The following is a 13,286-nucleotide window of genomic DNA, read 5'->3' as shown; positions in this document are numbered from 1 at the left end:
TGTCTTATTTTGTTTCCTTTAGCCCCGTATTCCTATAACCCACACTGTTGTAAGCAGCGCCTTTGATGATCTCCTTTTAATATCCCCTTTGGAATGTGCCCGTCATTTCTTGCTGGGATCCCGACCAATACAATTAGGACTGTTCCAGCTATTGTTGTTTGCTTTTTTTAGAGGATGCTTATTTTTACTCCTTTGAGAAGATAGATCTAGGAGGTTAGTGAGGAAATAGCGTTCTCTACTGGGTGGCCAGATTTGCCAAGTAATGCAGCCAGTTCCTTCTGTGTTTGAAACTCCAAAGCCTCTGGCCCCGGAGCCTCTGCTTTGTGCTGAGGAAGTCAGGCAGGGCTGCTGCCTCAGTGGGACCAATGGTCCAGAGTAGAGCGCAAGTCTGTACGTTTGTGCTTCCGGGGACTGTCCTGCACCCTGTTGGATCCTTTGCACTGTTGTCAACTGGCCACGCCTGCCCTCCTCTCTGGATTGGAGCCTCTGGTGGGCAGAGTTGGGTTTTATTCCTTTTTGCTCTCCCAGTAGCTATGGAAGAGGCCAGTTTCTGACTTTGCATTCAGGAAATATTTGTTGAATGCTGAGTCAAGAGATGCCAACACCAACTTCGCCTTCTTTCAGAGCCTGGACAGACCCCACATGGAACATTTAGATGTTACTACAGTCCTGTGATTCCCATGACTGGACCCGCCGGTTCTAGTGGCCTAGGTGTTTTCTGCCTGATTCAGAAATGACAGTGTGTCATTTTCTCTGAATCCAGTTCCCAGCATAAACTGCAATACATGAAGGTAACAAAGTAAAATACTAGTTACCGCCTTTAAAAATATTCCACAGAAACTAAACCGTGAACAATGGAAGGTTGTCAAAGATGTGAAATTCTTCCAAGTGTGTCATATTTGTCAAGACGTATGTTGAGATATGAACACCATGCCTGTTGCGTTCTATTAAAAGGAAAGCAGCTGTGTAAATGCTCATAAAGCTCTCCCATTGTTTGTGATCATGGGTAATGCAGTTTATCTTCTCCATTTTAGATACCTCAGATCTATATATGATTATCCCTAAAATAATTCAGTGTTCAGAATCAAAAAGCATGGCCTTTCATATCTTGCAAGCCCTGTATCTCTAATTTGGGATTGCTGGGTGAACCACTCTGCCGAGATGATATTTTAACTTTTAATATCTTTTACATTGGATGAAATGATGAGCATTTTTGGATCTCTTCCTCATTAATTAGTGGTATTTCGCTCCTATTGGGAAAAAAAGTTGTGTATACATTCTCATTTAGAAAACACATATCAACATTTTAAGGACTAGAAGTAGAGCAAACAACTGAGAAAAGTGGAGGCAAGGGGTAAGGGAGTTGAAGAGTGAAAAGCCACATGGCAACATCATCACCACCATCACCATAATGACCATGAGCATACCATCACTATCACCATGACAACCATGAGTATTATCATCACCATCACCATCATCACCATCACCATCACCATCATCACCATCACCACCATCACCACCATCACCACCATCATCACCATCACCATCAGCACCATCACCACCATCACTACCATCACCATCATCACCATCACCACCACCATCACCATCACCACCATCACCACCATCACCATCATCACCATCATCACCATCATCATCCTCATCACCATTATCACCATCACCAACATCACCACCATCATCATCATCCACATCACCACCATCATCATCATCCACATCACCACCATCATCATCATCCACATCACCATCACCACCATCACCATCATCACCATCACCACCATCACCATCATCACCATCATCATCCTCATCACCATCACCACCATCACCATCATCACCATCTCCACCATCACCATCATCATCATGATCAAAGTAATGATAATACTCAGCATTTGCTGACTCTACTCTGCAGCAGGCACTGTGTTCAGTATGTTTCATGTCATATATCAGCTTTGTTATAACCTTCTGAGGCAGGTAGATTCTTATCCCCAATTTACAGATAAGGAATGTGAAGTACAGGGAAGTTTAAATAAATTGGGCAAAGTGATTCAAACCCAGCAGCCTGACTCTGAAGCATGTATTCTTATCAGCTAAGCTATATGCAAGTATACAGTATGGCTGTGTGCACACACTGGCATTTCATGTGTGTAATGCCGTATAGGAAGGCAGGCTGGCCAGGTATAAATAGCCTCTCAGCTACCGCAAGTAAACCAAGCCTCAGACACTTAGGAGCACCTGCTATTTGTCTTCTTCTCTCTGATAAACTTTCCTCCTTCGGACGATCCCTTTCCCTGCTGCCACCTTCAGAGTTGTCTTGTTCCCCAGGCCCCTTCCCCACACAAGAAGTGCCTGAGGGCTTGTACGGGAATGGCATAGAGGGTCAATCTTCAGTGCCAGCTCTATGAACCTGTTGCCCGGGTGTGGTTGTTCCCTCTATGACCTGTGAGCATTGCATGGATGGCCTCCATTTCCCTCAATGCCCTATAGCCGTGCCCTCTGCTAATCTCGTCCTGCTCTGACACAGGCTTGGTCACCACCTGACCTGCTTTGCCAATGGGACAGAGCATCTTGATGTCCACAGATGCATGTCTGCCTCTTCCTTTGGACCTCCATCACTGCCATGTGAACATGACTGGGTAGCTTGCTGGGGCGACTGGAGTCCCCCTGGCTGGGCTATCGGAGACCAGCCATGTCCCAGCAGGGATCCCTGGAGCATGGGCAAGTCCTGCTGAGACCAGCAGAGCTGCCCCAAGGACACAGAGACTGTGAGCAGGAATCAGCGGTTTTCACTGAGGCTGCTAAGTCTGGGCGCTTTGTTATGCAGCAGTGTCAAGATGGTAGAGAACTGATCCAGCATGTCTGGAACAAAGCCTTACGGCAAAGCAGAGGAGGCGCCTCATGCAATGGAATTGTCTGTAGGGACTGAGTGCACATGAGGGGGCTCTGCTGAGCCTCCCCGAGGTCAGGCTGCTCCTGGGGCAGGTTGCCCTGCCCTGCCCTGGGAAAGACCTTCTTCCTCCTTCTTCCCATCATGCTGCCCTTCAACCTGATGCCCAGAGGGTTGTTAAATTTCCAGGAAACACATGAACATCGGGTGCAGGGAGACTGTGAAAACAGTGTTGTCAGAGGCGTGATCCCTGTGGGAGGACGGGCTTTCCCCACTCCCCCTTGCCTGGGGGCTGACATCAGCTGCAGTAAGCCTGGCCTGGGACCGGTGGCTGCCTGTGTGCAGGGGGATCCTTACCCTCAACTCAGGTTGCAGAAATGCAGGCCAAGTGCCTTGGGGTTGGTTGTCTGCATGGCCCTGGAGCATGGGACAAGTGACCTGTCCTCCCAGCCGCAGACGCCAGACCACCATATGTCACCATTGTTCTGTCTCTGCTTCCTCTTCCATTCCCTTCACCGTGCTGGCCGTCAGCTAGGGGATACCGTCCACTTCCCGGCCAACCGCTCCAGGGCCACAGAGACTTGGACTGTGTCCCACCGGCCACCCCATGCCGTGACAGTGCCTGGGACACCAGAGGGCCCCTGGATATCGCGTGTGGAGCACACACCTAGAGGCACCAGCCCCTCCCTTGTATGTACACAGTAGAAATGGTGGGTCTTATTTTTGAAAACGTCGATGGCAAGACTCTTGCTCTACCTTTGGTTCACGAGTGGCCCTGCAGCGAGGCTCCTGCTCTCGGGGCCTCGTGTGGGAACCCGAGGAAAGGAACAGTATCTGTGGTTCCTGCTCTTTCAACACAAGAGACAACTTCTATCAGGATGATTTTTAACCCTTCTCTCTCTGCGTCTCCCTCAGATTCCATATGTAGAAGAAATGCGTTCACTAAATACTAACGTTTAACAAGAAATGGTTTGTTCCTCCCTTTTTCATCAAAGACATTGCCATGACTAACGGGAGTTCATGATCGGCAGACATGACCCGTGTCCGGCCCCCACCTGATGCCTCTGGTCAGGGGAAGGGCAGCAGTGTCCAAGCCCGCCCTCTTCCCCTGCGCCCGGTCCAGTTTAGACCTGTTTCTGCCCACTCCTGATGGCCAAGGCTGGTATCATCACCTCTAGCTCTAATGGAACTGTTTCATGAATACAAACTTATGGGGGCCCCTGCTCATCCCCTAAATGCCCCACTTGAGCACCGGCTACAAAATTGGTGGGGTCCAGTGGAAAATGAAAACACAAAGCCCTCTGTTCAGAGCTTATTAAGAATTTCAGGTCATCACAGGAAAGCCTCACCCCTGTGACTGCCCTGGTTTCGCTCTGTGTTTCTCAGCACTCCCAGGGATCCACTCTCCTTCAAGTGGGCGTTCTGGGTGATGCATAGAGGTACCGCCTCTAAGATGGGTATCTACGCCGGGGTTCCAAGTATTACCTAGTGACATAGGACGCACCCTATCCATTTCCTGAAGGTATAGTTTCTTCTCTCGAGAATCATATGCAGGTTTTGCCATGTGTGTCAGTACTGGGATTAGGGTATTTGTTGCAAATACATTTTTATTTACATAAATACGAATGCTCTTTGCGTATGGAGTCTCTCCCTCCCTCCCAAGTGCTTATGTGCCCGGCACCATGTTAGCTGCTGGGCGGGGGGCTCAATCAGACACCTATCCTCATAAATAGTACAAATGCAAAGTTGAAAATATGAGCACCTTAGGAAAGGTACAAGGTTATAGGAATTTGGAGAAGAATGTCAGTGCACTTGGCTGGGGACAGAGAGGACATCACAGTTAAGCATCTGGAACTGGTCTGGCAAAGCTTCTCAGAATCCGCCTGCCTCACCCTCTCCAAGATGGCTCTTCCGTCTTGGAGAGGGAGAACTTCCTAGCTCATGAGACTCTGTCTCCTACAGAACTCATTATGCTGGGTGACAGAGAGGGAAAGGCAGACCAATCCTCACCGAAGTGACCTCTGTGTGAATATTTCAAGTTTAACTTGAAAAACAGGGGCTCTTCTGAAACCCTCCTAGGAAAGCATATCAAAACCCTACCTGAGGATTCCTCACTGTTTTACTTCCCAGAAATTGTCACCCTGTTGGTATTTGGGGTGTATTAAAGGATGTCGTTGGCACACGCTGCTAAATTTCCAGGTGTTGGCATCCTGGAAGACATGAATCTTTCCGATAATCTCAGGTGTGGATTATTTGCTCCACTGAGCCCCTGAACTTGTCAGAACCCTATGCCAGTTGGCATTCCCCATCTCACCTAAGTGTCAGGAAACCCAGGATGTCTGAGGGGACAGGCTTGGGCACACCTGACACTGTCCTTGCACCCCCCCTGCACTCCCGCACCCCCTCCAGGCTCTGCTCACCTCTGCTGGGCTTCCTTCTTAATGGGGGTCCGCCACGTGGCAGCCAGATGGCCACGGGCTGGCAAACCTCACTCAGGGATGGGAGGCAACTTTTCACTCCAGTTCTGGCCACAGTCCAAGGGAGGCTCTTCTTGCTCTGATTTGGGCCGTGTATGGCCTGGGGTGGGTGGGGGGTGGAGCAGGGTGGGTAAAGGGAGACTACACTTGAACAAAATGAATGGGGCAGGATCATTCTAGACCAGGGGAGGGGGACAGAATCTGGACAGACAACCACACTCCTTATTTCAAAAGGGATCATTGGGGACACGAGTTCGACACTTGTGCAGTATCATTTCCTCAAGCAGAGTTTTTGGCTGATTCCTTTGAGCAGTGAAATGTGGCTCAAGGGCCCAAACTGTGTCTTGTAAAGAAAGACAGCTTCTTTATCTTTTTTTTTTTAAATTTTTTATTATGTTAATCACCATACATTACATCAGTAGTTTTTGATGTAGTGTTCCATGATTCATTGTTTGTGCATAACACCCAGTGCTCCATGCAGAACGTGCCCTCTTTAATACCCATCACCAGGCTAACCCATCCTCCCACCCCCTCCCCTCTAGAACCCTCAGTTTGTTTCTCAGAGTCCATAGTCTCTCATGGTTCGTCTCCCCCTCCGATTTCCTCCCCCTTCATTCTTCCCTTCCTGCTATCTTCTTCTTCTTCTTTTTTTTTAAACATATATTGTATTATTTGTTTCAGAGGTACAGATCTGAGATTTAACAGTCTTGCACAATTCACAGCACTCACCATAGCACATACCCTCCCCAGTGTCCATCACCCAGTCACCCCATCCCTCCCACCCCACCCCCCACTCCAGCAACCCTCAGTTTGTTTCCTGAGATTAAGAATTCCTCATATCAGTGAGGTCATATGATACATGTCTTTCTCTGATTGACTTATTTTGCTCAGCATGATACCCTCCAGTTCCATCCACGTCATTGCAAATGGCAAGATTCATTCCTTTTGATGGCTGCATAATATTCCATTGTATATATATACACCACCTCTTCTTTTTTTTTTTTTTTAAAAATTTTATTTTTTTATTTGAGAGAGAGAGAATGAGAGACAGAGAGCATGAGAGGGAGGAGGGTCAGAGGGAGAAGCAGACTCCCTGCCGAGCAGGGAGCCTGATGCGGGACTCAATCCCGGGACTCCAGGATCATGACCTAAGCCGAAGGCAGTCGCTTAACCAACTGAGCCACCCAGGCGCCCCCACCTCTTCTTTATCCATTCATCTGTTGATGGACATCTTGGCTCTTTCCACAGTTTGGCTAATGTGGACATTGCTGCTATAAACATCGGGGTGCACATAACCCTTCGGATCCCTACATTTGTATCTTTGGGGTAAATACCCAGTAGTGCAATTGCTGGATCGTATGGTAGCTCTATTTTCAACTTTTTGAGGAACCTCCATACTGTTTTCCAGAGTGGCTGCACCAGCTTGCATTCCCACCAACAGTGTAGGAGGGTTCCCCTTTCTCCGCATCCCCGCCAACATCTGTCATTTCCTGACTTGTTAATTTTAGCCATTCTGACTGGTGTGAGGTGGTATCTCATTGAGGTTTTGATTTGGATTTCCCTGATGCTAAGAGATGCTGAGCACTTTGTCATGTGTCTGTTGGCCCTTTGGATGTCTTCTTTGGAAAAATGTCTGTTCATGTCTTCTGCCCATTTCTTGATTAGATCATTTGTTTTTTGGGTGTTGAGTTTAAGAAGTTCTTTATAGATTTTAGATACTAGCCCTTTATCTGATATGTCATTTGCAAATATCTTCTCCCACTCTGTCAGTTGTCTTTTGGTTTTGTTGATTGTTTCTAAGAAAGACAGCTTCTATTCTGAGATGAGACCTGAGCTGAAGTCAAGAGCCAGACACTTAACTGAACCACCCAGGAGCCCTGAGACAGCTTACATGGGAAGGCAATGTTGTTCCAGACGATCACCGATGGTTACCATGGGGCTGTGACTCGCTGGCAGGCTGGTGAAATGCTTGCAGGTGGCTGGAGGAGGTTTGGAAGAGACCGGATCAGGACCACTGCTTGCTAAGCTTCCTGGAGGGAGGGAAGTGTGCGCGGGGGCAGAGCGCCTGGCTGCGCTTGGGCGTCGGGCAGCCTGGCTCCTCGGTTCTGTCCTGACACAGGTGTGTGACCTGGGCAAGTTTATAAGCCCATCTGTGCCTCCAAAATAAGACACTGTACCAGATCCTTCTCCCCTGAAACTCTGTGTTTTCATGAATTGAGCCCCATCTGAGTAGCTGGGTTCCATCCACTTAGTATCTAAGTATGTGCATTCCTGGCGCGCTTCAGTGGGATAATTCAAGACGCTGTTGGCAGTTGGGGGACAGCAAGCTTCTAAAACATGAATTCTCTGAGTAAGACATACCGATAACTCATATGATCAGCACTCCTTTTCAGACTGTTCATGAAACAAAAGGCGGGCAAACTCTTGTCACACTCCTGAGCCAAGGGGCGCACCCACAAGTGGGAACAGGGCTCTCATGACACAGCTGTGTGGCCTCCCCAGCCACCTGCCTGCCTGGGACTCAGTTTCCTCCTGTGTACACTGAGGGGGTTGGGCAGCATGATCTTGCAGATGCTTTCCAGCCCACCTGCTCTGTGCCCGCTCGACTTCCTTTGTCCATGAGAGGCAAACACGGACATGATCCAGTCTTCATCACTGGACTGGTGACCCTCCTTCCTTACCCTAAAGGAAGTGCAAAGGGCACATGTGTTATGGAAATACATTTGTACTTAATTTTAGGTGAAAAAAGCAGGTAATAAATTGCATGAATACTATGAGGCCATCTTTGTAAAAATATACCCACTTGAACATATTTGCAGGGGAGAGATACCAGGACAGTGAGATCTGGGGTTGCTTACTTTACTTTTTTGTTGTTGGTCAGTACTTTCTACTTTTTCTATAATGATAAGGCCTTATATGGAGCATTACATTTCATTTTGTTCATTTTGCAACTTTCATGTCTCAGAGTTTTGGGGGCATAACGAGGAGTCCTAACGCCAGGCTAGGAATCAATACTGAAGGACCAGTTCCTGGTCACCCGAGGACTGATTTTCATTTCCTTGGAAGATAAAATTTCTTCCAGCACCTTCATGAGTGCAATGCAGCCTCCCTGCCTGGCCTTGGCTGGCCTCCCCCCACCCTACCCCCTGCAGTCGCCCAGGGCCCCAGCTGGTTGCCCTGGCCCTCTGCACCTGCAGAGCACTGCCCCCCACCCCTGCTCCTCCTCATGCAGCCTGCATCTCCTCACATGTGAGCTCCCTCCTCTTCCTCCTAAGACTCCCCGACAGAGGCCACCTCTTTTCTAAATTCTGACCAAAGCAACGAAATAAAAGGCAGCAGACGAGCTACCGCGTGCCACATTCCATCAAACATTCTATTTGATATAAAAAGCACTCTTGCTTTGATATTCCCCTCCAGGCTGCCCTGTGAAGGATGTGAAGTCAGGGACCACTCCTCGGCTGTCTGCGTTCCCCAGCACTGGCCAGAGCCTGCACACAGTAGGTGCTCAGGAAATGTGAGTGGTACCCGCTTTGAAATACGGTCGGAACAACCCTGGAGGCACTGTCATTTTAGGTGATGTGTTGCCTACTTTTTAAACTTTATGTTATGAAAAATTTCAAATATACTCAAAAGAAGAGAGACCAGCCCAATAACCCCCCCCACCTGTCACCTCCATCACCTGCCTCCAGTCAGTTCCGACCTTTTGTCAGCCTTATGCCATCTACCTGCCACTTTTTTTTTTTTTTCTTTTGCAAGACTATTTCTGTGCCAATCCCGGATATACCATTCCACCTGTAAATACTTCAATATATATCTTTAAATGACAAGGATTTTTTTCAAACACAGCTGTGTGATAACACCAGTCCTAGCTGTCCCTGGTAATTCCATATTTGTGAAGACATGTAAGCTTGGAGAAGAGGCAGGCAGGCAGGGACAGGCCGCTGTGAGGAGGAGAGCCGGGTCAGCCGGTGGGTCACGCGCCCCCACCCCACTGCTCGGTCAGCGGGTGGCTTTGGTAACCTGTGGGAATTCTGGGCCTCGGTTACCCGAGTTTTAATGTGAGGGGCCTGGTGTGCTTGCCTGAGGCAGAGGAATGAGGCAGTGTTTGTACTACTCTGGAGGTTGGGTCAGTGTTCTCGGCAGTTGGGGGGGCCACCCCCGCCAGGAGCTGGGCAGGGAGGGAGGTCCCCACGGAAGTTGGCTTCGTGGCCGCGGCCGCACCTGCTGAGCGCGGAGACGGTGTCCTGGGCTGACTGGTCCCTGCTGAGTGAGGCAGGGTTTGAATGCGAGGCTCGGCCATCCTGCAGTGTTGGGGGTCCCTGGAGAAGAAGGGTCCACAGCCGAGTTTCCTGATCTATTCCTGGATCGCCAGCCCTGACTGAAGCATCACTATGGCAACGGGAGAAAGGAAACCAACGGGTTCAGGAATGAAATGTGTAAGGCACACCTAAACAGAGCAATAAGGGACATCTTTAGTTTTCCACATTATGGAGCATCTGTTGTTTACGGGATGTGGATGCAATCTTTTCCTTCCCCTTCGAGAGAGCTACTGGCCTAGAAGGAGATGAAAGAGAGCCCCCGAGGGATGATCAGAGGACCGGAGGCGAGGAGAAAACACAAAGGCCGCCTGGCGTTGCCCAGCCGCAGAACCCAGTCTGGTGCTCCCGGGGGGCGGGCTCGGAGCTCACTGCCCCGAGGGCGCGTGTGGCTCTGGCCCTGCTTGCTGGTCCACCCGGGTCTGGGTACCGGGCCCCGTGCTCGTGCTGGACCCGCAGGTGCAGGGGCCGTCAGAGGGGCCGCGGGCGCGCGCCTGTCCGGAATCACGGGGGTGCTCAGGAGGAGAGGGGGGCATGCCGCTGCGCGGGGGACACGCGGTGACTGCGGGCCTGGGTGCGGGGGACGGGGCACAGAGCGCGCGCGGGTGTGCGCAGGGTGCCGGGCTGGGGCGCGCCCCGCGGTAATGGTGGGGATGACCGTGCGTCCCCCTGGGCCGCACCCTGAGCGGGCGGCGGGCGTCGTTCCGTGCGGCCTGCGTGTCTCCCCGTGACAGCCCACCCTGCCCAGCCTTCCTCGGGGTGGCGGTCCCCACCGTGGGGACGAGGCCTCCCAGCCGCCCCTGCGCGCACACCTCACACGTGCATACACACCCCCCACACTCACATGTACACACCCCACACACGCACACACCCACACACAGGCTACAACTTACATACACGCTCATATTTCATTCACATATTCATTATCAGCAAATATTTATTGAATACCCGCTATGTGATACTTTCCAAGCTCTGAGGACACAGCTGTGGAAAAGGCACCGAACACCCGTGCCCTGCGGAACTTACGTTCTGGTTTACATAACTGGTCTACTCGTCCTGCGCAGCGAATCCAGCTTTGCAGAGATTTCTGGTTTCCAGGGAAGAACTGGGGCATTTGCACCAGACAAGGCTCCAGGCAGCCCATGGCGCTGGTGTTCTCACTCGTCCCCAGAGCTTCTGAAGCGGTGTGGACGAGGGCCTGCCGGCTCCGTGGCCAGCCAGCTCTGGGGACGGGGGCTGTCACCCAGGGGCCTTCCCTTCCCACCTCACGGTGCATATCCCATTACTCCCTCTGTAAACACGCAGTGTCGGGCCTCCGGAAAGCTTAAATGAGAGCCCCCCAAGGTAGCAGTGCTGCCAAGTGGACAGTGGAAGCCAAGCTAGCTCCAAATCCAGCGCTCTGTCATGAATCGGTGCCCAGCGTCATGTCTAGGACAACGGGCGGAGAGCCTCCTGCCTCCCTTCAGAGCCATCTGACTCCACAGCTGGCTTCCATCAACCTGATGCACCCCAAGGCAGAGCACATGACCTCCCTCCAAGGCGGGAGGAGGAAGGAGGGAAGTGCTGTTGGCCAGGCTCCATCGAGCCCCTGCCGGCCTCCCCCCGGCTGCCCATGGCGTGGCTCTGACCTCCAGGGACAGCAGTGCCCGCCGAGCATCTTTTCATGTGCTCACGGACTGTTCATGTCTCTTATTTGGAGAGATGTTTATTGAAAACCTTTGCCTATCTCTTTATTTGGGTTATTTGTGTTTTGTTGTTGAATTCTAGACACTCTTTATATACTCGGGAAACTAGATCGGATGTGTGATTTGAAAATACCTCCCTCCATCCTGCAGCTTATCTTTCCACTATCTCAAGTGTCTTTCGAAGCACATAAGTTTTTAATTTTGATGGAGTCTAATTTATCTGATTTCCTTTTGTTCCTTATGCTTTTGGTGTCACGGGCAAGGACCGTCACCAAATTCAAGGTCATGGGAATTTACCCCTGTGCTTTCTTGTAAGAATTTTGCAGTTTTGGCTCTTAGGTTTTATACTTAGCTTTTTACTCAATAATTTAACACGGCTCCTCACACTGACGTGGAGGACCACCATCCTTACTCTCTCTGTGCTGCTGTGTTGGCCTCCACAAGATTTGAATAACGTGAACTTGGGAAGGTGGATGTGACGGAGCTCTCTGAGACACCTTTATGACAGAGTGGCTTCCCAGTTCCCAAGGCACAGAGCGTCCCTTGCGGTTGTGTTCATCCCACATGGCCTTGCCTTTAGGGTCACGGACCACATACCTGGGGCAGGGGATGCTGCACCACGCTGGGTCCTGGCGGGCGTGCACCTGGGTCACGTGACTCCTCTCTCCCTGCTTCTGGGCTCCACTCCGTTCCCTCCTTGTCTGCTCGCTTTTCCTGCAAAGTGCAAGGATTCTTCTGCCGTGGTTTTCAGAGGAGTCCATCTCCTGGCCAAACAGGGCTCCAGGGCCCCTCCCTGAATAGTGCTTGATCACCCTGCCCTGGAAGATCTGACCTAAGAACGGGGCCCGGCTTCTTCTCCCAGACCTCGTATCACCTCCTCTCTGATACCTTTCCAGAGCCCTTCCCAGGCAGAGCTGCCCTCTCTCTCAGTTTCTCTGTGTGTGTCTCTGCGTCTCTGTGTGTGTGTCTCTCTCTGTTTCTGTCTCTCTCTCTCTCTGTCTCTGTCCCTCTCTCCCTTCCTCTTTCCTCAGACTCTCCCAGCACTGTCTCCATGCCCCCTTCTCCCGCTGGGGAGGCCTGGCTGCACGGAGTGTGTCTCTGTTTCTGGACTGTAAGCTCCTTGTGGTTAGGGACAGGGTCCTGCGTCCTCAGAGCCTAGTAAGGGCCTCGCACACCCACGGTGCTCAGTACGTGTTGGGTAATGAATCGAGGAGACCCCAGTGGAGTCTTGGGAGCATACTTGTGATTTTGTTCTAAACCGAGAAGACCCCGGAGGCAGGGCAGGTGTGGTGGAGCTCTGTGGGGTGGCTCGACTGCGGCACGTTCCTGTTTCCCGAGAGCAGGACTGTGAGGGGAGCTTGGCAGGTTTCCGGAAGCATCTGCAGAGTCACTCCTCCTGCAGCTTTTCCCTTCCCGTGACTGGAAAACTGGGAAAGTGTAGCTGTCTGCGCCCTGCCGCCGCCCGGAGCTGCCAAGTCTGTGTGGGCACGAGAGCATTTGCATCGATTCCGATGAATCTGCTTTGGGGTGTTGGGCCCGTCTAGGGCTTCTGGATGCGTGGCATGTGTGGGCCCATCGCGGCCCGTTTCAACAGTGTGCCCCGGGGGGTGAAGCTGGTGCCTGGGGCGGACAGTTCAGCCCGACCCCCTCGAGGGGACGGGCCCTGCCTTGGCTTCCGCTCTGCTGGGTTCTCCCTGCAGGATGTGCTGGCAACGAGGTGGCCACGGTGGGCCGGCCACGGAGCACGGGGGGTCCACACCAGCGACTCTGCTCACTCCCAGAGCTGCGGGTCCTGGGGATTCGGGAAGGTCTGTTGGACCAGCCAGTTTTCTGGGATTTTCAGGTAAAGAACTGAAACCTAAGTGAGGGCAGAAGTGTGACCCTCGCAGGACCGGGACCGGGTGGGGTG

General features: G+C 51.5%; 1 long non-coding RNA gene across 1 annotated transcript in view; it reads left to right on the top strand.

The window, feature by feature from the left end:
• Positions 1-13,286, top strand: part of LOC116648247 — a 38,884-nt gene that overhangs the window by 17,626 nt on the left and 7,972 nt on the right. The window contains exon 2 of the long non-coding RNA XR_004302479.1: positions 8,794-8,890. This is a non-coding gene — a long non-coding RNA (uncharacterized LOC116648247). The remainder of the gene's footprint in view (positions 1-8,793; positions 8,891-13,286) is intronic.

The sequence above is a fragment of the Phoca vitulina genome, unplaced genomic scaffold (assembly GCF_004348235.1).
Source record: "Phoca vitulina isolate PV1807 unplaced genomic scaffold, GSC_HSeal_1.0 scaffold42, whole genome shotgun sequence".
In the NCBI taxonomy this organism is placed as follows: Eukaryota; Metazoa; Chordata; class Mammalia; order Carnivora; family Phocidae; genus Phoca; species Phoca vitulina.
This window is presented reverse-complemented; position numbering and strand designations above follow the sequence as displayed.